Source organism: Heterodontus francisci, chromosome 10 (assembly GCF_036365525.1).
Source record: "Heterodontus francisci isolate sHetFra1 chromosome 10, sHetFra1.hap1, whole genome shotgun sequence".
Taxonomy (NCBI): Eukaryota; Metazoa; Chordata; class Chondrichthyes; order Heterodontiformes; family Heterodontidae; genus Heterodontus; species Heterodontus francisci.
In genome coordinates, this window is record NC_090380.1 from 120,170,612 (window position 1) to 120,193,952 (window position 23,341).

Below are 23,341 nucleotides of genomic sequence, written 5' to 3' on the forward strand. Positions count from 1 at the left end.
TGGGAAGTTGAGCTGATGAGCAGCAGATGTCATTTAATGTAGAAAAATACAAAGGCATGAGATTGGTAGAAGATAATCAACAACAAAGTAAGCTAAGTGTATGGCAGCATAGTGGTTATGTTACCAAACTAGTAATCCAGAAGCACGGACAACTGATCGAGAGGCGTCAACTCCCACCACTGTAGCTGGGGAATTTAAATTCAGTCAATTAAATCCATCTGGAATTAAAAAGCTTGTATCAGTAATGGTGGCCATGAAATTACAGATTATTGTAATAACCCACCTGATTCACTAACATCCTTATGGGAAGGAAATGCGCTGTCCTTACCTAGTCCGACCTGTATGGAACTCTAGACCCCCAACAATGTAGTTGACTCTTAACTGCCTAGTGAGCCACTGAGTTGTATCAAACCACTACGAAAATGTCCAAGCTGAATAAAACCGGACGGGCAACTGAGGTTTGATCTAGGCACTGAACATGCCTGACATACTCATAGAATCATATCTTCTTCTTCTTCTTTCTTCTTCTTCTTCGGCCTCCTTGTCTCAGGAGACAATGGGTAAGCGCCTGGAGGTGGTCAGTGGTTTGTGGAGCAGCGCCTGGAGTGGCTATAAAGGCCAATACTAGAGTGACAGACTCTTCCACAGGTGCTGCAGATAAAATTGGTTGTCAGGGCTGTTTCGCAGTTGGCTCTCCCCTTGCGCTTCTATCTTTTTTCCTGCCAACTGCTAAGTCTCTTCGATTCACCACACTTTAGCCCCGCCTTTATGGCTGCCTGCCAGCTCTGACGATCTAATGTTTCAGCCAATATTCCAGACTCCTTCATCACCAGCCCTGGGTATCTACTGTCCTACCAGCAAGACAGACCCACCAGAGAGTGTTGTTATAGTGGTATACAGTCGGGAGGGAGTGGCTCTGGGAGTCCTCAACATTGACTTCGGACCCCATGAAGTCTCATGGCATCAGGTTAAACATAGGCAAGGAAACCTCCTGCAATTATCACCTACCATTCTCCTTCAACTAATGAATCAGTACTTCTCCATGTTGAATAACACTTGGAAGAAGCACTGAGTGTACCAAGGGCACAGAATGTACTCTGCGTGGGGGTATTCCATGTCTGACAGCAAGAGGAGCTCAGCAGTACCACTGCTGACCGAGCTGCCCAAGTCAAGAACGTCAGTGGCGAGTGGTGAGAGAACCCACTTGAATAGGTTACCTGAGAACAGAAATTAACATGTGGGAGTATGATATTGCAGCTATTACTGAGACATGGCTGAAAGAAGGGCAGGAATGGCAGCTCAACGTTCTTGGTTACATGGTTTTCAGACAAGATAAAGGGGGGGACGGAGGGAGAGTGGTGTACTTGGATTTCCAAAAGACATTTGATAAGGTGCCACATCAAAGGTTACTACACACGATAAGAGCACATGGTGTAGGGAGTAACATATTAGCATGGATAAAGGATTGGTTAGCTAACAGGAAGCAGAGAGTAGGGATAAATGGGGTTAATGTTTCAGGTCTGTGACCTTTCTCCAGAACAGTTCTGATGAAAGATCGCAGACCTGAAATGTTAACTCTGCTTTTAGTTTAGTTTAGTTTAGTTTAGAGATACAGCACTGAAACAGGCCCTTCGGCCCACCGAGTCTGTGCCGACCATCAACCACCCATTTATACTAATCCTACACTATCCCATATTCCTATCACATCCCCACCTGTCCCTATATATTTCCCTACCACCTACCTATACTAGGGGCAATTTATAATGGCCAATTAACCTATCAACCTGCAAGTCTTTGGCATGTGGGAGGAAACCGGAGCACCCGGAGGAAACCCACGCAGACACAGGGAGAACTTGCAAACTCCGCACAGGCAGTACCCAGAATCGAACCCGGGTCCCTGGAGCTGTGAGGCTGCGGTGCTAACCACTGCGCCACTGTGCCATTGAATGTCAAGAGGAGATTGTTAGATTCTCGCTTGTTGGAGATGGTCATTGCCTGGCACTTGTGTGGTGCGAATATTACTTGCCACTTATCAGCCCTCCTGCACTCTTCATTGATCCCCCGGCTTGATGGTAACGGCAGAGTGGAGGATATGCTGTGCCATGAGGTTACAGATTGTGGTTGAGTACAATTCTGCTGCTGCTGATGGCCCACAGCGCCTCATGGATGTCCAGTTTTGCATTGCTAGATCGGTTCGAAATCTATCCCATTTAGCACGGTGGTAGTGCCATACAACACGATGGAGGGTATCCTCAATGTGAAGGCGGGACGTCGTCTCCGCAAGGACTGTGCGGTGGTCTTGCCTACTAATACTGTCATGGATAGATGCATCTGCGACAGGCAGATTGGTGAGGACGCCGTCAAGTATATTTTTCCTTTTGTTGGTTCCCTCACCACCTGCTGCAGACCCAGTCTAGCAGCTACGTCCTTTAGGACCCGGCCAGTAGTGGTTCTTCCGAGCCACTCTTGGTTATGGACATTGAAGTCTCCCACCCAGAGTACATTCTGCGCCCTTGCCACTCTCAGTGCTTCCTCCAAGTGCTGTTCAACATGGAAGCAGTACTGATTCATCAGCTGAGGAGGGTTAGTAGGTGGTAATCAGCAGGAGGTTTCCTTTCCCATATTTGACCTGATGCCATGAGACTTCATGGCGTCTGGAGTCGATGTTGAGGACTTCCAGTGCAACTCCCTCCTGACTATATACCACTGTGCTGCCACCTCTGCTGGGTCTGTCCTGCTGGTGGGACAGGACATAACTGGGGACAGTGATGGTGATGTCTGGGACATTGTCTGTCAGGTGTGATTCGCTGAGTATGACTTTGTCAGGCTGTTGCTTAACCGGTCTGTGGAACAGCTCTCCCAACTTTGGCAGAAGCCCCCAGATGTTAGTAAGGAGGACTTTGCAGGATCGACAGGGCTGGGTTTGCTGTTGTCGTTTCCGGTGCCTAGGTTGATGCCGGTGGTCCTTCCAGTTTCATTCCTCATTGACTTTGTAGTGGTTAGATACAACTGAGTGGCTTGCTAGGCCATTTCAGAGGGCATTTAAGAGTCAACCATATTGCAGTGGTCTGGAGTCACTTGCAGGCCAGACCAGGTAAGGACAGCAGATTTCCTTCCCTGAAGGACATTTGTGAACCAGATGGGTTTTTACAACAATCGACAATGGTTTCATGGCCATCATTAGCCTAGCTTTTTAATTCCAGATTTATTAATTGAATTCAAATTCCACCTTCTGTTGTGGTGGGATTCAAACCCATGTACCCAGAGTAATACCCTGGGTCTCTGGGTTACTAGTCCAATGGCAATACCACTATGCCATCGCCTCCCTTGCAGGAGACCTTTTTTAGCCAGTAAGTAGCAAGCCCAACAAGAGAAGGGGTGGTTCTGGACTTAATTTTAAGGAATGATGCTAGCCAGGTGGAAGGGGTATCATTTGGGGAGCACTTTGATGGAAGTGATCATAATTTAGTTAGATTTAGAGTAGTTGTGGAAAAGGTCAAAGATAGATCAGGAATCAAAGTTCTCAGTTGAGGAAACCTAATTTTACTAAGCTGAAATGTGATTTAGCTAAAGTGCATTGGAAATAGATTTACTTGAAGGTAAATCAGTGTCAGATCAGTGGAAGGCATTCAAGGAAGAGATTCTTCAGGAAAAAGGGTGGGGCTAACAAATCCAGAGCCCCCTGGATGTCAAGGGGCTTAATGGAGGGAATAAGAAAAAAAGTGAAGCTTATGTCAGATACTCAGGGCTCAATACTGCAGAAAACCTAGAGGTGTATAAAAAGTGTAGGTGCAAAATTAAAAAGGAAACTAGGAAAGCAAAGAGAGGGCATGAAAACAATATTGTCAAGTAAAATCAAGAAAAACCCTAGGATTTTTTATAAATACGTAAAGTGCAAGAGGATAACTAAAGAAAGAGTAGGTCCTGTTCGCGACCATAGGATAACCTGTGCATAGAGGCAGAGGACGTCTGTCTGGTTCTGAATGAATACTTTATGACTGTTTTCACAAAAGAGAGATTTGATATAGACATTGCAATCAGGGAGGAAGAGTGTGAAATATTAGATGGAATTACCATAGTGAGAGAGGAAGTATTAAGGGGTTTAACATCTTTGAAACTTAATAGAATTCTTTGAGGAAGTGACAAAGTTGATTGATGAGGGAAGGGCTGTAGATGTCATATACGTGGACTTCAGTAAGGCGTTTGATAAGGTTCCCCATGGTAGGCTGATGGAGAAAGTGAAGTCGCATGGGGTCCAGGGTGTACTAGCTAGATGGATAAAGAACTGGCTGGGCAACAGGAGACAGAGAGTAGCAGTGGAAGGGAGTTTCTCAAAATGGAGACGTGTGACCAGTGGTGTTCCACAGGGATCCGTGCTGGGACCACTGTTGTTTGTGATATACATAAATGATTTGGAGGAAAGTATAGGTGGTCTGATTAGCAAGTTTGCAGACGACACTAAGATTGGTGGAGTCGCAATAGTGAAGGGGACTGTCAGAGAATACAGCAGAATATAGATAGATTGGAGAGTTGGGCAGAGAAATGGCAGATGGAGTTCAATCCAGGCAAATGCGAGGTGATGCATTTTGGAAGATCCAATTCAAGAGAGAACTATACAATAAATGGAAAAGTCCTGGGGAAAATTGATGTACAGAGAGATTTGGGTGTTCAGGTCCATTGTTCCCTGAAGGTGGCATCGCAGGTCAATGGAGTGGTCAAGAAGGCATACGGCATGCTTTCCTTCATCGGACGGGGTATTGAGCACAAGAGTTGGCAGGTCATGTTACAGTTGTATAAGACTTTGGTTCGGCCACATTTGGAATACTGCGTGCAGTTCTGGTCGCCACATTACCAAAAGGATGTAGATGCTTTGGAGAGGGTGCAGAGGAGGTTCACCAGGATGTTGCCTGGTATGGAGGGCGCTAGCTATGAAGAGAGGTTGAGTAGATTAGGATTATTTTCATTAGAAAGACGGAGGTTGAGGGGGGACCTGATTGAGGTGTACAAAATCATGAGAGGTATAGACAGGGTGGATAGCAAGAAGCTTTTTCCCAGAGTGGGGGATTCAATTACTAGGGGTCACGAGTTCAAAGTGAGAGGGGAAAAGTTTAGGGGGGATATGCGTGTAAAGTTCTTTACGCAGAGGGTGGTGGGTGCCTGGAGCGCGTTGCCAGCGGAGGTGGTAGACGCGGGCACGATAGCATCTTTTAAGATGTATCTAGACAGATACATGAATGGGCAGGAAGCAAAGAGATACAGACCCTTAGAAAATAGGCGACAGGTTTAGATAGAGGATCTGGATCAGCGCAGGCTTGGAGGGCCGAAGGGCCTGTTCCTGTGCTGTAATTTTCTTTGTTCTTTGTTGTTTGAAAGTGGATAAATCTCCAGGCCTGGAGATTAAGGGAAGCAAGAGAAGAAATAGCAGAGACTCTGACCCTAGTTTTCCAGTTCTCTGTGCTACAGGTATGGTGCCAGAGGACTGGAGGACAGCTAATGTTGTACCATTGTTTAAAAAGGGAGAAAGGGATAGACTGAGTAACTACAGCCCAGTCAGCCTAACCTCAGTTGTGGGATAATCATTGAAAAAAATTCTGAGGTACAGGATATATGTTAATTTAGGAAGACGCAGATTAATCAAAAACAGTCAGCATGGATTTGTTAAGGGAAGGTCAAGTCGAACTCGCATGATTGCAATTTTTGAGGAGGTACAAGGAAGGTCGATAAGGGTAGTGCATTTGATACAGTCTACCTGGATTTTAGCAGGCTTTTGATAAGGTCCCATATGGCAGACTTGTCACCAAAGTAAAAGCCCGTGACATTCCAACGAGAAAGAAAAATACCAAGGGGAGGACCCATCATACATGGTTAACTAAAAAAGTTAAAGATAATATCCAACTTCAAGAAATAGCACATAATTGTGCAAAGATGGTTGGCATTTCATAAGACTGGATAGAATAAAAAAACAGCAAAGTACGACTGATTGATAAGGAAGGAAAAATTAGAGTAAGAGAGAAAGCTAGCTCGATATGTAAAAACAGTAAGAGTTTCTATAGATATTTTAAAAAGAAAAGAGATAACAAAGTGAGGGTTGGTCCTATAGAAAGTGAGTCTGGGGAAGTAATAATGGAAAATAAGGAGATGGCAGATGAATTGAACAGGTATTTTGCATCAGTCCTCACCATAGAGGATACAAGTAACATCCCAGAAATAGCTGTAAATCAGGAAATGGAAGGGAGGGAGGAACTCTAGGGAAGTAGCACTGAGCGAATTGGTCGAGCTGCGGGGCTGATAAGTCCCCGGTCCTGATGGACTTCATCCTTGGGTCTTAAAAGAAGTGGCTAGTGAGATAGTTGATGCATTGGTTTTAATTTCCCAAAATTCCCTAGATTTGGGAAAGGTTCCATTAAATTGGAAAATAGTGAATGTAACTCCTTTATTCAAAAAGGGAGAGAGACAGAAAGCAGGAAGCTACAGGCCAGTTAGCTTAACATCTGTCTTAGGGAAAATGTTAGAGGCTATTATTAAAGATGTTATAGTCGGATACTTAGAAAAATTCAAGGTAATCAGGCAGAGTCAACATGGTTTTGTGAAAGGGAAATCATGTTTGACCAATTTATTGGAGTTCTTTGAAGAAGTAACATGTGCTGTGGATAAAGGGGAACTGGTGAATGTACTGTACTTAGATTTCCAGAAGGCGTTTGACAAGGTGCCACATCAAAGATTATTGCAGAAAATAAAAGCTCATGGTGTAGGGGGTAACATTTTGGCATGGATAGAAGATTGGAGTCAGGAGGTTATGCTCCAGTTATACAGGGCATTGGCGAGCTAACAGGAAACAGAGAGTAGTCATAAATAGGTCATTATCTGGCTGGCAAGATGAAATGAGTGGTGTGCCACAGGGATCAGTGCTGGTGCCTCAACTTTTTACAATTTATATAAATGACTTGGGGACCAAAGGTCTGGTTGCTAAACTTGCTGATGACACAAAGATAGGTAGGAAAGTAAGTTGTGAAGAAGACATAAGGAGGCTACAAAGGGATATAGATAGGTTAAGTGAGTGGGCAAAGATATGGCAAATGGAGTATAATGTTGGAAATTGTGAAATTGCCCATTTTGGCACGAAGAATATAAAAGAAACTTATTATCTAATTGGTGAGAGATTGCAGAGCTCTGAGATGCAGAGGGATCTGGGTGTCCTAGTGCATGAATCACAAAAGGTTAGTATGCAGGTTCAGCAAGTAATTAGGAAAGTTAATAGAAGGTTTATTGCGAGGGGAATTGAATACTAAAGTCTGGAGGTTATGCTTCAGTTATACAAGGCATTGGTGAGACCACTCCAGAGTAGTGTGTACAGTATTGGTCTCCTTATTTAAGGAAGGATGTAAATGCATTAGAAGCAGTTCAGAGAAGGTTTACTAGACTAATATCTGGAATGGGCAGATTGACTCATGACGAAAGGTTGGACAGTCTAGGTTTGTATACGCTGGAGTTTAGAAGAGTAAGAGGCGACTTGATTGAAAAATAGAAGATCCTGAGGGGTCTTGATAGGGTGGATGTGGAAAGGATATTTCCTCTTGTGGGAGAATTTAGAACTAGGGGTCACTGTTTAAAAATAAGGGGTCGCCCATTTAAGACAGAGATGAGGAGACGTTTTTTCTCTCAGAGTGTCATGAGTCTCTGGAACTCTCTTCCTCAAAAGGCAGTGGAAGCAGAGTCTTTGAATATTTTTAAGGCAGAGTTAGGTAGATTCTTGACAAGCAAGAGGGTTAAGAGGCATCTGGACAGGTACTTGAATGAGCAAGGCATAGCGGGATATGGAATTAATGCAGGCAGGTGGGATTAGTATAGATAGGCATTATGGTCAGCGTGGATGCAGTGAGCTGAAGGGCCTGTTTCTATGCTGGTTCTATACGACTCGATGACTCTATGAAAGGTTACTGGGGGTAGGCAGGAATGTGGAGCTGAGGTTGCAATCATATCAGCCATGATCTTGTTGAATGGCGAAGCAGGCTCGAGAGGCCGAGTGGCTTACTCCTGTTCCTAATTCATATGTTCGTATGTATCCGAGGCAAAGTGGCAAGTTGGATCCAAAATTGGCTCAGAGGCAGGAAGCAAAGGATAATGGTTACTAAGTGTTTTTGTGACTGGAAGCTGTTTCCATTGGGGTTCTGCAAGGCTCTGTCCTTGGTTCTTTGCTTTTTGTGGTATATATCAATGATTTAGACTTGAATGTAGGGGGTATGATTAGGAAATTTTTAGATGATACAAAAATTGGCCATGTGGTTGATATTGAGAAAGAAAGCCCTAGACTGCAGGAAGATATAAATGGACTAGTCAGGCAGGCAGAACCATGGCAAATGGAGTTCAATCTGGAGAGGTGTGAGGTAATGCATTTGGTGAAGGCTAACAAGGCAAGGGAATACAGAATAAATAGTAGAATACTGAGAAGTGTGGAGGATTACAGGCACCTTGAAGTACATGCCTACAGATCCCTGAAGATGACTGGATAGGTACAGCCTATTAGCCGAGGCATAGAATATAAAGAGCAGAGAGATTATGCCGGAACTGTATAAAACACTGGAACTGTATAAAATACTGGTTAGGTCACAGCTGGAGTACTACGTGCAGTTCTGATCACCACACTATAGGAAAGATGTGATTGCACTAGAGAGGGTACAGAGGGGATTTACAAGTATGTTGCCTGAAGTGGAGAATTTTGGTTTTGAGGAAAGATTGGATAAACTAGGGTTGTTTGCTTTGGAACAGAGGAGGCTGAGGGAAAATATAATTGAAGCATATAAAATTAAGAGGGGCCTAGATAGAGTGGATTGGAAGGCCCAATTCCCCTTGTTTGTGGGGTCCACATCCAAGGGCCATAGATTTAGGTTAAGAGGTAAGAGGTTTCAAAGGAATTTGAGGGAAAATTTGTTCACCCAGAAGGTGGTGAGAATCTGGAAATCACTGCCTGAGAGAGTAGTAGAAGCAGAAACCCTCGTAACATTTAAAAAGTACTTGGATATACACTTGAAGTGCCGTAATCTACAAGGCTACAACCTACAACACAGGACTATATGTATGATAAACAGCAGGACCAGCGTGCCATAGACAGAGCTTAGCAATCCCGCAACCAATGGGTCAGCTCAAAACTCTGCTGTCCCCGCTCATCCAGTCATGAATGGTAGTGGACAATTGAACAACTAACGGAAGGAGAAGGTTCCATGAACATCCCCATCCTCAATGATGGCAGAGCCCATTGTAAAAGGAAAGGCTGAAGTGTTTGCAACTTTCTTCAGCCAGAAGTGTGCCAAATGGATGATCCATCTCGGTCTCCTCCTTAGATCCCCACCACCACAGATGCCAGACTTCAGTCAATTAGATTCACTCCACGCGACATCAAGAAATGGCTGAGCACACTGGATACTACAAAAGCTATGGGCTTTGACAACATCTTATCTGTAATACAGAAGACTTAGAGTCATAGAGTCGTACAGCATAGAAACAGGCCCTTCGGCCCACCGCGTCCATGCCAACCATAATGCCTATCTATACTAATCCCACCTGCCTGCATTAATTCCATATCCCTCTATGAATGCTCATTCAAGTACCTGTCCAGATGCTTCTTAAATGTCGCTACTGTTCCTGCCTCCACCACCTCCTCTGGCAGCTCATTCCAGATACCCACTATTCTTTGTGTGAAAAATTTACCCCTTTGATCCCCTTCAAACCTCCTCCCTCTCACCTTAAATCTATGCCCTCTGGTTTTAGTCACCCCTACCATGGGAAACAGACTCTGGCTATCTACCCTATCTATGCCTCTCATAATTTTATATACCTCTATCATGACCCCTCTCATCCTCTTTCGCTCCAGGGAAAACAGACCCAGCCTATCCAATCTCTCTTTATAACTCAAGCCCTCTAAATTAGGCAACATCCTTGTGAATCTTTTCTGCACCCTCTCTAGCTTAATCACATCTTTCCTGTAGTGCGGCGACCAGAACTGCACACAGTACTCCAAATGCAGCCTAACCAACTTGTGCTCCAGAACTAGCCACTCCTCCTGCCAAGCTGTTCCAGTACAGCTACAACGCTGGCATCTATCTGACAAGGTGGAAAATTGCTCAGGTATGCCCTGTCCACAAAGAACAGGACAAATCCAATCTGGCCTGTTACCCCACCACTCCCCCATCAGTCTACTCACAACCATGAGCAAAGTGATGGGTGTTGTCATCAGCAGTGCTATCAAGCAGCACCTACTACTCATCAGTAACCTGTTCAGCGGTGCTAAGTTTGGGTTCCACCAGAACCTCATTACAGTCTTGATTCAAACAAGGACAAAAGAGCTGAATTTCATAGGTGAGGTGAGAGTGATTGCCCTTGACATCAAGGCAGCATTTGACCGAGTGTAGCATCAAGGAGCCCCAGTAAAATTGCAGTCAGTGGGAATCAGGGGAAAACTCTCCAGTTGCTGGAGTCATAACTAGCACAAAGGAAGATGGTTGTGGTTGTTGGAGGTTAATAATTTCAGCCACAGGACATCTTCAGCTGCTTCATCAATGGCAGTTCCCTCCATCATAAGGTCAGAAGTGGGAATGTTCACTGACAATTGCAGTGTCCAGTAGCATTCACAACACCTCGGATAATGAAGCAGTCCGTACCCGCATGCATCAAGACCTGGACAACATTCAGGTTTGAGCTGATAAGTGGCAAGTAACATTCGTGCCACCCAAATGTCAGGCAATGACTATCTCCAACAACAGAGAGAGTCTAACTACCTCCCTTGACATTCAATGGCATTACCATCTCTGAATCCCCCACCATTAATATTCTGGAGGCACCATGAACTAAAAAACTTAACTTAATGAGCTACATACTGTGGCGACAACAGCAGCTCAGAGACTTTTGTGTCTGAGTATTCTGTGACGAGTGACTTACCTCCTGACTTCTCATGGCCTTTCCACCACCTACAAGGCATAAGCCAGGAATAAGCTGGAATACTGTCCACATACCTTGATGAGTGCAGTCCAACAATACACAAGAAATGCCACACATCCAGGATAAAGCAGCCGGCTTGTGTGGCACCCCATCCACAACTTCAAAGGTTCACTCCTTCCACCACTGTGCACCATGGCTGCAGACTGTGCCATCTACAAGATGCACTGCAACAACTCGCTAAAGCTTCTTCAACAGCACCTTCCAAATCCACAATCTCTACCACCTAGAAGGATAAGGGCAACGGGCTCATGGGAACACCACCAATTGCAAATTCCCCTGCAAGTCATGCACCATCCTAACTTGGAAACATATCGCCATACCTTCATATTTGCTGGATCAAAAACCTGGAATTCCCTACCTCACAGCACTGTGGGTGTACCTACACCAGATAATCTGCAGCGATCCAAGTCGGTGGCTCACCACCACCTTTTCAAGGGCAATTAGGAATAAATGCTGACCTTGCCAGCAATGCCCACATGCCATGAAGGAATAAAAATGGCAAGACAGAGGACTAGCAATTGGGTGTCCTGGTGGATAGATGGTCAAAGTCATCAGCACAGTAAAAAAAAAACAAATAGGACCTTTGGGCTCAATAACCAGAGGCATAGAGCAAACATCTCAGAGTGTGATTCTGAGTTTTTACAGAGTGCTGGTGCAGCCTCATCTGGAGCACTGTGTACAATTCAGATCAGCATATTATGAGTAAGCAACCAGGCATTTCAGAGGGTGCTGTGAATAGCAATAAAATTGATAGCTGGGATTAAGTACTTGCATGATGAAGAGACTGTGGATCTGGGAAAATTTAGATAGAAAAGAGACAAATCATGAGGTCTCGATAAGATAAATGCCAATCTGTAACATTGTAACAGATTCTGCAAGGGGATGGGTAAGAAAATATAGTTTAGATTTAAGTATTTTGTATTCGTGGCAGTGAGTGAGTGGAATTCCAGTGATCTATTGGTCAGACTCTCTAAACAAAACCATGCTGCTCGAGTATCCAATTTCACACCAAATCCTGTTCACCCTTGACCTGTGCATGTTAATCTCCATTGACTTAATTTCCTCATGCCTCGAATTTAAAACACTCATTCTCGTGTTTATATCCTTTCATGACTTTGCCCCTCCCTATCCCTATAACATTATCCAGCTCGACAACTGTCTCTTGTCTACCTTCCTCCAACTCTGGCTTCTTGAAAATCTCTCACTCCATTCACCCCACCATTGTCTAGGTACCTATCCTCTGGAATTCAAAATCTGTCAATTTCTCTCTCCTCCTTGAAAACCCATCTCTTTGCTCAAGCTTTTAGTCACCTGTTCTAATAAATCATTTGGCTTTGTGTCAATTTTGTCTAATTGTGATACTTTGAAGCCTTGAGATGTTTTTCCTTGTTCAAGGTTCTGTATAAAGGCAGGCTGTGGTTGTATGGACTGCCAGGTAGGCAGTTTCAGCAAATGCAATAGAGAATTGGATAAGTACCTTGAAAAAAATTGATAGATGGGTATGAGGGATGCTGTGGGAAAGTAAATCTTCTAGCAGTGGGACCAGGCAGGGTTGTTATTTGGTCCTGTATATTCCTGGGTAACAACCTTTTTGTTAATTGGTTCATGCTTGTGAGCATCGCTAGCAAGGCCAGCATTTGTTGCCCATCCTTAATTGCCCTTGATAAGGTGGTGATGAGCCTCCTTCTTGAACTGCTGTACTCCATATACTGTACTGTCCTTGGATTTCCAGAAGGCATTTGACAAGGTGTCACATAAAAGGTTATTGTGGAAAATAAAAGCTGATAGTGTAGGAGGTAACATATTAGCAAGGATAGAAGATTGGCTGGCCGGCAGAAAACAGAGAGTATTCATAAATGGGTCCATTTCTGATTGGCAGGACATGACGAGTGGAGTCCCGCAGGGGTCTGTGCTCGGGCCTCAACCTTTTACAGTTTATATCAATGACTTAGATGAGGGGAGGGATGACATGGCAGCTAAGTTTGCAGGTGACACAAAGATAGGTAGGAAAGTATGTTGTGAAGATGACATAAGGAGGTTGCAGACCGACATAGATAGGTTGAATGATTGGGCAAAAATCTGGCAGATGGAGTATAATGTAGGAAAATGTAAAGTTGTTCACTTTGGCAGGAAGAATAAAAAAGCAGAGTATTACTGAAATGGAGAGCAAATGCAGAATTCCGAGGTGCAGAGGGATCTAGGTGTTCTCGTGTATGAGTCACAAAAAGTTAGTATGCAGGTACAGCAAGTAATAAAGAAGGCTAATGGAACGCTATACTTTATTATGAGAGGAATTGAAAATAAAAGTAAGGATGTTATGCTTCAGTTATACAGGGCATTGGTGAAACCACATCTCGAATACAGTGTGCAGTTTTGGTCTCCTTATTTAAGGAAGGATATGAATGTGTTGGTGACGGTTCAGAGGAGGTTTACTAGATTGATACCTGGAATGAGCGGGTTGTCTTATGAGGAAAGGTTGGACAGACTGGGCTTGTTTTCACTGGAGTTTAGAAGAGTGAGAGGAGACTTGATTGTAGCATGTAAGATCCTGTACGGTCTTGACAAAGTGGATGTGGAAAGGAAGTTTCCTCTTGTGGGTGAGTCCAGAACTAGGGGGCACTGTTGTAAAATTAGGGGTCACCCCTTTAAGACAGAGATGAGGAGAATTTTTTTCTCTGAGGGTTGTGTGACTTTGGAACTCTCCACCTCAGAAGGAGGTGGAAGCGGGGTCATTGAATGTTTTTAAGACAGGGGTCGATAGATTCTTGATGGGAAGGGAATCAAAGGTTATCGGGGGTAGATGGGTTCTTGCAGGGTGTGACAGGCTGGATGTAGATAGGATGTTTCCCCTGGCTGGTGAGTCTAGAACCAGGGGACATAATCTCAGAATAAGGGGTAGGTCATTTAAGACTGAGATGAGGAAGAAATTATTCACTCAGAGGATGGCGAATCTTTGGAATTCTCTACCTGAGAGGGCTATGGAAGCTCAATCCTTCCTTCACTGTCACTGGGTTAAAAACCTGGAAGTCTCTTTCTAAAAGCACTGTAGGGGTACCTATACCACATGGACATACATACATACGAACAAATGAACATACGAATTAGGAGCAGAAGTAGGCTGTTCGGCCGCTCGAGCCTGCTTCACCATTCAATAAGATCATGGCTGATCTGTTTGTGTTTTGAATTCCCAAGGGAAACATCCTATCTGCATACACCCTGTCACCCCCTGTAAGAATTTTGTAAGTTTCAATGAGATCACCGCTCATTCTTTGAAACTCTAGAGAATACATGCCCAGTTTCCTCAATCTCTCCTGATAAGACAATCCCGCCATCCCTGGGACTGGTCTGGTGAACCGCCGTTGCACTCCCTCTATGGTAAGTATATCCTTGCTTAGTTGAGGACACCAAAACTGTACACAATACCGCAGGTGTGATCTCAACAAGGCTCTATACATATGCAGCAAGACTTCTTTACTCCTGTACGCAAAACTCCTTGCGATGAAGGCCAACATTTATCTTCCGAATTGCTTGCTGCACCTGCATGCTAGCTTTTAGTGACTCATGAACAAGGACACCCTTTGGACATCAGCATTCCCAACGCCTCGCCATTTAAGAAATACCCTGTTTTTCTGTTTTTTTCCACCAAAGTCGATAACTTCACACTTATTCACATTCTATTCCATCTGCCATGTTCTTGCCAATTCACTTAGCCTGTCCAAGTCGCCTTGAAGCCTCCTTGCATCCTCCTCACAAATTACATCCTCGGGTGTTAAAAGAAGTGGCTAGTGAAATAGTTGATGTGTTAGTTTTAATTTTGCAAAATTCCCTAGATTCAGGGAAGGTTCTGTTAGATTGGAAAATAGCGAATGCAGCTTCTTTATTCAAAAAGGGAGGGAGACAGAAAACAGGAAGCTACAGGCCAGTTAGCTGAACATCTGTCTTAGGGAAAATGTTAGAAGCTATTAGTAAAGATATTAGAGCAGCGCATTTAGAAAAATTCAAGGTAATCAGGCAGAGTCAACATGGTTTTGTGAAAGGGACATCATGTCTAACCAGGTTATTGGAGTTCTTTGAGGGAGTTACATGTGCTGTGGATAAAGGGAAACTGGTGAATGTATTGTACTTAGATTTCCAGAAGGTATTTGATCAGGTGCCACATCAAAGGTTCTTGCAGAAAATAAAAGCTCAAGGTGTAGGGAGTAACATATTGGCATGGATAGAAGATTGGCTAGCTAACAGGAAACAGAGGGTAGATATAAATCGGTCATTTTCCTGTTGGCAAGATGTAACGGGTGGTGTGCCACAGGGATCTGTGCTGGGGCCTCAACGTTTTACAATTTATATGAATGACTTAGATGAAGGGACCGAAGATATGGTTGCTGAATTTGCTGATGACACAAAGGTAAGTAGGAAAGTAACTTGTGAAGAGGACATAAGGGGGCTACAAAGGGATATAGATGTAAGTGAGTAGGCAAAGATCTGGCAAATGGAGTATAATGTGGGAAAGTGGGAAATTGTCCACTTTGGCAGGATGAATAAAAAAAAAGCATATTATCTAAATCGTGAGAGATTGCAGAGCTCTGAGATGCAGAGGGATCTGGGTGTCCTAGGGCATGAATTGCAAAAGGCTAGTATGCAGGTACAGCACGTAATTAGGAAAACTAAAAGAATGTTATAATTTACCGCGAGGGGAATTGAATACAAAAGTAAGGAGGTTATGCTTCAGCGAGACAGGGCATTAGTGAGACCACATCTGGAGTACTGTGTACAGTACTGGTAGCCTTATTTAAGGAAGGATGTAAATGCATTGGAGGCAGTACAAAGAAGGTTTACTAGACTAATACCTGGAATGGGCGGGCTGTCTTACGAGGAAAGATTGGATAGGCTAGGCTTGTATCCGCTGGAATTTAGAAGAGTAAGAGGCGACTTGATTGAAACAGTTAAGATCCTGAGGGATCTTGACAGGGTGGATGTGAAAAGGATGTTTCCCCTTGTGGGAGAATCTAGAACTAGGGGTCACTGTTTAAAAATAAGGGTCGCCCATTTAAGACAGAGATGAGGAGAAATCTTTTCTCGTAGAGGGTCGTGAATCTTTGGAATTCTCTTCCTCAAACGGCGGTGGAAGCAGAGTCTTTGACTATTTTTATAAAGCAGAGGTAGATAGATTCTTGATAAGCAAGGGTGTGGAAGCTTATCGGGGGTAGGTGGAAATGTGGAGTAATCAGTTCAGCCATGAACTTATTGAATGGCGGAGCAGGCTCGAAGGGACGAGTGGCCTACTCCTGCTCCTAATTCGTATGTTTGTACATATGTTCATATGTACATTCCCACCTAGTTTTGTGTCTTCAGCAAATTTGGAAATATTACAGTTGGTCCCCACATCCACATCATGTATATAGATTGTGAACAGCTGTGGCCCAAGCACTGATCCTTGCGGTACCCTACTAGTAACAGCCTGTCATCCTGAGAATGACGTGTTTATTCCCACTCTGTTTTCTGAGTGTTAACCAATTCTCAATCCATACCAGTATATTATTCTCAATCCCATGTGCTCTAATTTTGATTACTAACCTCCAGTGGGGGACCTTATCAAAAGCCTTCTAAAAATAAATACAGCACATCTAATAGTTCTCCTTTATCAATGCTACAAGTAACCTCCTCAAAAAACTTCAACAGGTTTGTCAAACATGATTTCCCTTTCATAAATCCATGTTAATTATTTTCTAAGTGTCTAGTTATCACATCTTTTATCATAGATTCTAACATTTTCCCTACTATTAACATCAAACTAGCAGGTCTGTAGTTCCCCGTTTTCTCTCTCCCTCCTTTCTTAAATAGTGGGGTTACATTTTATACTTTATAGTCTGCAGGAACCTTCCCAGACTCTGTAAAATTTTGAAAGATAACCACCAATGTATCCACTCTCTCTATAGCCACCTCCTTCAACACTCTGGGATGCAGCTCGTCTGGTCCAGGAGATTTATCAACCTTCAATCCAGTTAATTTTTTGAGTACTATCTCTTTATTAATACTAATTTCTTTCACAAGTCCCTTGGTTCCCTCGTATTTCTGGGAGATTTTCTGTATCTGCCTCTGTGAAGAGAGACACAAAGTAATGGTTTAGTTTCTCTGCCATTTCCCTATTTTCCATTATAAATTCTGCTGTCTCCACCTGTATTGGATCCACATTTGTCCTTGCTAGTCTTATCCTTTTCACATACCTAAAGAAGCTGTTACAGTCTGCCTTTATGTTTCTCGCTATCTTGCATTCATATTCTCTTTTCCCTTTCTTTAGCAGTTTCTTAGTCATCCTTTGCTGTATTCTAAATTGCTTCCAATCCTCGGGTTTACACTTTTTCTGGCAACCTTATAAGCCACTTCCTTTCATCTAATGCAATCTTTAACTTCTTTTGTTAGCTCCGGTTGATTCATCTTTCCTGTTGGGTTTTTGTGTCTTAGAGGAATGTATATTTGTTGCAGACCATTTAATACTTCTTTAAATACTAGGCATTGCCTGTCTACCGTCAAATCTTTTAGTGTATTTTCCCAATCCACCATAGCCAACTTGCCCCTCATAGTTTCCTTTGTTTTGATTTAAGACCATCGTTTAAGAAGGAACGATATCACTTTCAAACTTAATGTAAAATTCTATCGTATTATGGTCACTATTTCCCAAAGGCTCCTTTACAGCAAGGTTATTAATTAGCCCTTTCTCATTACATAATACAAAATATAAACAGCCCGATCCTTAGTTGGTTCTTCAACATACTGCTCCATAAATCCATCTTGTACACACTCCAGGAATTCATCTTCCACAGCATTAGCTCTGGAGTTTAGAAGAATGAGAGGCGATCTCATTGAGACGTACAAAATTCTGAAAGGGCTTTATAGGATAGAAGCTGAGAGATTGTTTCCACTGGTCAGGGAATCTAGAATGTGGGCACATAGTCTCAGGATAAGGGGCCAATCATTCAGGACTGAGATGAGGAAAAATTACTACACTCAAAGGGTTGTGAATCTATGGAATTCTCTACCACAGAGGGTTGTGGATGCTCCATCATTGAATATATTTAAGGCTGGGATAGATTGATTTTTGGTCTTGCAGGGAATCAAGGTATATGAGGAGTTGGCAGGAAAGTGGAATTGAAGCCCAAGATCAGCCATGATCGTATTGAATGGCAGAGCAGGCTCGATGGGCCATATGGTCTACTTCTGCTCCCATTTCTTGTGTTCATTAGTGCTGATTAGGTTTACCCAGTCTATATGTAAATTGAAATCACTCATGAAGGTGCTGTCAAAGGAGGCTTGGCAAGTTGATGAAGTGTGTCTTTAGATGATACACACTGCTGCCACTGTGTGCCGGTAGTGGAGGGAGTGAATGTTTAAGCTGGTGGATAGGGTGCTGATTAACCAGGGTGCTTTGTCCTGAATGGAGCATCTTGAGAGTTGTTCATAATCATAAGAAGTAGGAGCAGGAGTAGGCCGTCCGGCCCCTCGAGCCTGCTCCGCCATTCAATAAGATCATGGCTGATCTTTTCGTGGACTCAGATCCACTTACCCGCGCTCCCACCGTATCCCTTAATTCCTTTATTGTTCAAAAAGATATCTACCTTAGCTTTAAAGACGTTTACTGAAGAAGCGTCAATTACTTCACTGGGCAAGGAATTCCATAGATTAACAACCCTCTGGGTGAAGAAGTTCCTTCTTAATTCAGTCCTAAATCTGCTCCCTCTAATCTTGAGGCTATGCCTTCTTGTCCTGGCTTCACCTGCCAGTGGAAACATCCTCTCTACTTCTATCTTATCTATTCCCTTCATGATTTTATATGTTTCTATAAGATCCCCCCTCATTCTTCTGAACTCCAGCTGCACTCATTCAGGCAAGTGGAGAGTATTCTATTACACTCCTGACTTGTGCCTTGTAGATCGTGGACAGGGATTGGGGAGTCAGGAGGTGAGTTACTCGCTGCAGAATTCCCAACCTCTGCATTTTTAGTCACAGTATTTATATGGCTGCTGCAGTTAAGTTTCTGTTCAATGGTAACTCCAGGATTTTGGTTGGGGGGGGGGATTCAGCAATGGTAAAGCTGTTGCACATCAAGGAGATATGGTTGGATTCTCTCTTGTTGGAGATGGTCATTGCCTGACACTTGTGTGGTGTGAATGTTGCATGCCACTTATCAGCCCAAGCCTGAATGATGCATATGGACATGGCCTGCTTCAGTATCAGAGGAGTCGTGAATGGTACTGAACATTGCAATCATCAGTGAAAATACCCACTTCTGACCTTATGATGGAGGGAAGTTTATTGATAAAGCAACTGAAGATGGTTGGGCCTAGGATACTACCCTGAGGAACTCCTGCAGTGATGTCCTGGGGCTTAGATGTTTGGCCTCCAACAACCACAAACTTCTTCCTTTGCACCAGGTATGACTCCAACCAGTGGAGAGTTGTCCCTCTGATTCCCATAGACTTCAGTTTTGCTAGGGCTCTAAACGGGAGGATATTGAGAGGGGTAGAAGAAGTGAGAGACCTTGGAGTGCATGTCCACAGGTCTCTGAAGGTGGCAGGACAGGTAGATAGAGTGGTGAAGAAGGTATCTGGAATGCCTACCTTTATTGGCCGAGGTATAGAATACAAAAGCAGGGATGTAATACTGGAACTGTATAAAACGCTGGTTAGGCAACAGCTGGAGTATTGCGTACAGTTCTGGTCACCACATTACAGGAAGGACATAATTGCTCTGGAGAGAGTACAGAGAAGATTTTACAAGAATGTTGCAAGGGCTTGAAATTTACTGCTATGAGGAAAGATTGGATCGGCTAGAGTTGCTTTCCTCAGAACAGAGGAGCCTGAGGGGTGACTTAATTCTTTGGCCTCCTTGTCTCGAGGTGTACAAAATTATGAGGGGCCTAAATAGAGTAAACAGGAAGGACCTGTTTCCCCTAGCTGAGTCAATTACCAGGGTGCACAGATTTAAGGTGATTGGTAGAAGGATTAGAGAAGACATGAGGAAAAACTTTCTCACCCAGCGGGTGGTGGGTGTCTGGAATTCACTGACAGGAATGGTGGTGGAGGCAGAAAACGTCAATTCTTTTAAAAGGTACCTAGACCTGCACCTGAAGTGCTGTAACCTGCAAGGCTACAGACCAGGTGCTGGAAGCTGGGATTAGATTGGGTGGCTAGTTTTGTCGGCCAGCACAGACACAATGGGCTGAATGGCCTCCTTCTGTGCCATAATTTTCCTTGGTTCAATGTTAAGGGCAGTCACTGTCACCTCTATCTGTGGAGCATTTAAGAGTTAATCATATTGATTTGGGTCTGGAGTCATTTGTAGGCCAGACAAGGTAAGGATGGCAGATTTCCCTAAAGGAAGGAAATTAAAGGACATTAGTGAACCAGATGGATTTTTACAACAATTGATAATGGTTTCATAGTCATAATTAGAGTAGCTTTTTAATTCCAGATTTATTAATTGATTTCAAATTTCACTAGCTGCCCTGGTGGGTTTTGAACCTGTGTCCCCAGTGCATTAACCTGGGCTCTGGTTTCATAGTCTGGTGACATTACCACCACTCCACTGCCTGCCCGTAATAAGTAAGGCATTAGGTGAGGTCAGAGTAAGAGGAAATGTAACAAGGTCTAAATTAGATTTACTGTGCATGTAGGTTAATGCGTGAAGCATGGTAAATAAGGTTGGTGAGCTGCAGGTGCAGATAGCCATGTGAAAATATGATGTCTTGGCAATAACAGAGACCTGGCTCAAAAAAGGGCAGGACACGGTACTAAATATTCCTAGATACAAGGTGTTCAGGAAAGATAGGGAAGGAAAAAAAGGAGGAGGGGGATCAGTATTGATTAAGGAGAACATTAGTGTGCTGGAGAGCGAGGATGTCCGAGAGGGATTAAGGACAGAATCTGTTTGGTTAGAGCTGTGAAACAATAGAGGTTCAATTACATTGCTAGGTGTATTCTGTCCAACTAGTGGGAAAAATATAGAGGAACAAATTTGCAAGGAAATTACAGAGAGGTGCATGTAGTTATAATGGGGGACTTTAATTATCCTAATATGGATTGGGATAGTAATAGTGTAAAAGGCAGAGAGGGGCAAGAGTTTCTAGAGCGTATTCATTTTCTACATCACTATATTTCCAGTCCAACAAGGAAGGGGGCATTGCTGGATCTAGTTCTGGCGAATGAGGTGGACCAAGTGTCAGTAGTGGAACATTTGGGGGACAGTGACCACAGCATCAGAAGGTTAGCTATGGAAAAGGACAAGGAGCAATCCAGAGTGAAGATAATTAATTCGGAGAGGGCCAACTTCAATGGAGTGAAAACAGAAATGGCCCAAGTAAATTGGAATCAAAGATTGACAAGAAAAACTGTAATCGAACAATGGGCTGCCATAAAAGGGGAAATTGTTTGGGTCAAGGTACTTTCCCTTGAGGGGGAAAGGTTGGGCAAACAGTTTCAGAGCACCCTGGATGATGAAAGAAATAGAGAGTAAGATGAAGCAGCAAAAGGGTGCATGTGACAAATTTCAGATGAATAATACAATTGAGATCCAGGCTGAATGTAGAAAATTCAGAGGGGAAGTGAAGAAACAAATAGGAGAAGCAAAGAGAGATTATGGGGAGAGACTCATAGCTAACATAAAATGAAATCTAAAAGTCTTCTATAGGCATATAAATAGTAAAAGTGCAGTACAAGGAAGGGCGTGGCCGATTAGGGACCTCAAAGGGGATTTACACATGGAGGCAGAGGACATGGCTGAGGTACTGAATAAGTACTTTGCATCTGTCTTTACCAAGGAAGAAGATGCTGCTCAAGTCATGGTGAAAGAAGAGGTAGTTGAGACACTGGATGGGCTAAAATTTGGTAAAGGGGAGGTGTTACTTTTTTTTTTATTTGTTCATGGGATGTGGGCATCGCTGGCTCGGCCAGCATTTATTGAATTAAGTGGCCATTTCAGGGGGCATTTTAAGTCAACCACATTGCTTTGGATCTGGAGTCACATGTCGGCCAGACCAGGTAAGGACAGCAGATTTCCTGGTCACACTAGACTAGTTTTTTAATACCAGATTTTTTTTATTAATTGAATTCACATTCACTCACTGGATGAGATGCATCCAAGGATACTGAGGGAAGTAAGGGTGGAAATTGCTGAGGCACTAGCCATAATCTTCCAAACCTCCTTAGATATAGGGGTGGTGCCAGAGGACTGGAGAATTGGATATGTTACACACTTGTTCAAAAAATGGTGTAAGGACAAGCCCAGCAACAACAGGCCAGTGAGTTTAAGCTTGGGTAAGCTTTTAGAAATAATTGTTCGGGGCAAAATTAACAGTCACTTGGACAAATGTGGATTAATTAAGGAAAGCCAGCATGGATTTGTTAAGCGCAAATCGTGTTTAACTAACTTGTTTGAGTTTTTACAGAAAGGATTGATGGGGTTATACGATTGATGTGGTGTACATGGACTTCCAAAAGGCTTTGATAAAGTGCCACATAACAGGCTTGTCAGCAAAGTTAGAGCCCATGGAATAAACGGGACAGGGGCAGCATGGATGCAAAATTAGCTGAGTGACAGGAAACAGAGAGTAGTTGTGAACGGTTGTTTTCCGAACTGGAGGGCGGTATATATTGGAGTTCCCCGGGGGTCGGTGCTAGGACCCCTACTTTTCTTGATCTATATTAATGACCTAGACTTGGGTGTACAGGGCACAATTTCAAAATTTGCAGGTGACACAAGACTTGTACTGTGAACTGTGAGGAGGATAGCGATAAACTTCAAGAGGACATAGACAGACTTGTGCAATGAGCGGACAAGTGGCAGATGAAATTTAATGCAGAAAAATGTGAAGTGATTAATTTAAGGTAGGAAGAATGAGGAGAGGCAATATAAGTTAAAAGGTACAATTCTAAAAGGGGTGCAGGAGCAGAGGGACCTTGGGTTATATGTGCACAAATCGTTGAAGGGCGCAGGGCAGGTTGAGAAAGCAGTTAATAAAGCATGCTGGTTCGTTTATTTTTCCCCCTCTTCTGCCTTTCTTAATCCATTTACTTTGTGTTTTGATGGTTGCTATCCTGCCATTCACACATCCAGACACATCTTTTGTTTCTTTACTTGTCCCATTACCACTCCCTTTGGCTTTGTACCATGAAACCTTTTGTCATTTGATGTTTCCTGCTCTCCACCCTATCACAGAGCTTCCCTTTTGTTCTTCTTCTCTCCCCCCGCATCCCCCCCCCTTACACTTGTTCAATACCTATTACATTTTTAATTTTTATCAGTTCTGATGAAAGGTCACGGACCTGAAATTTTAACTCTGTTTTTCTCTCCACAGATG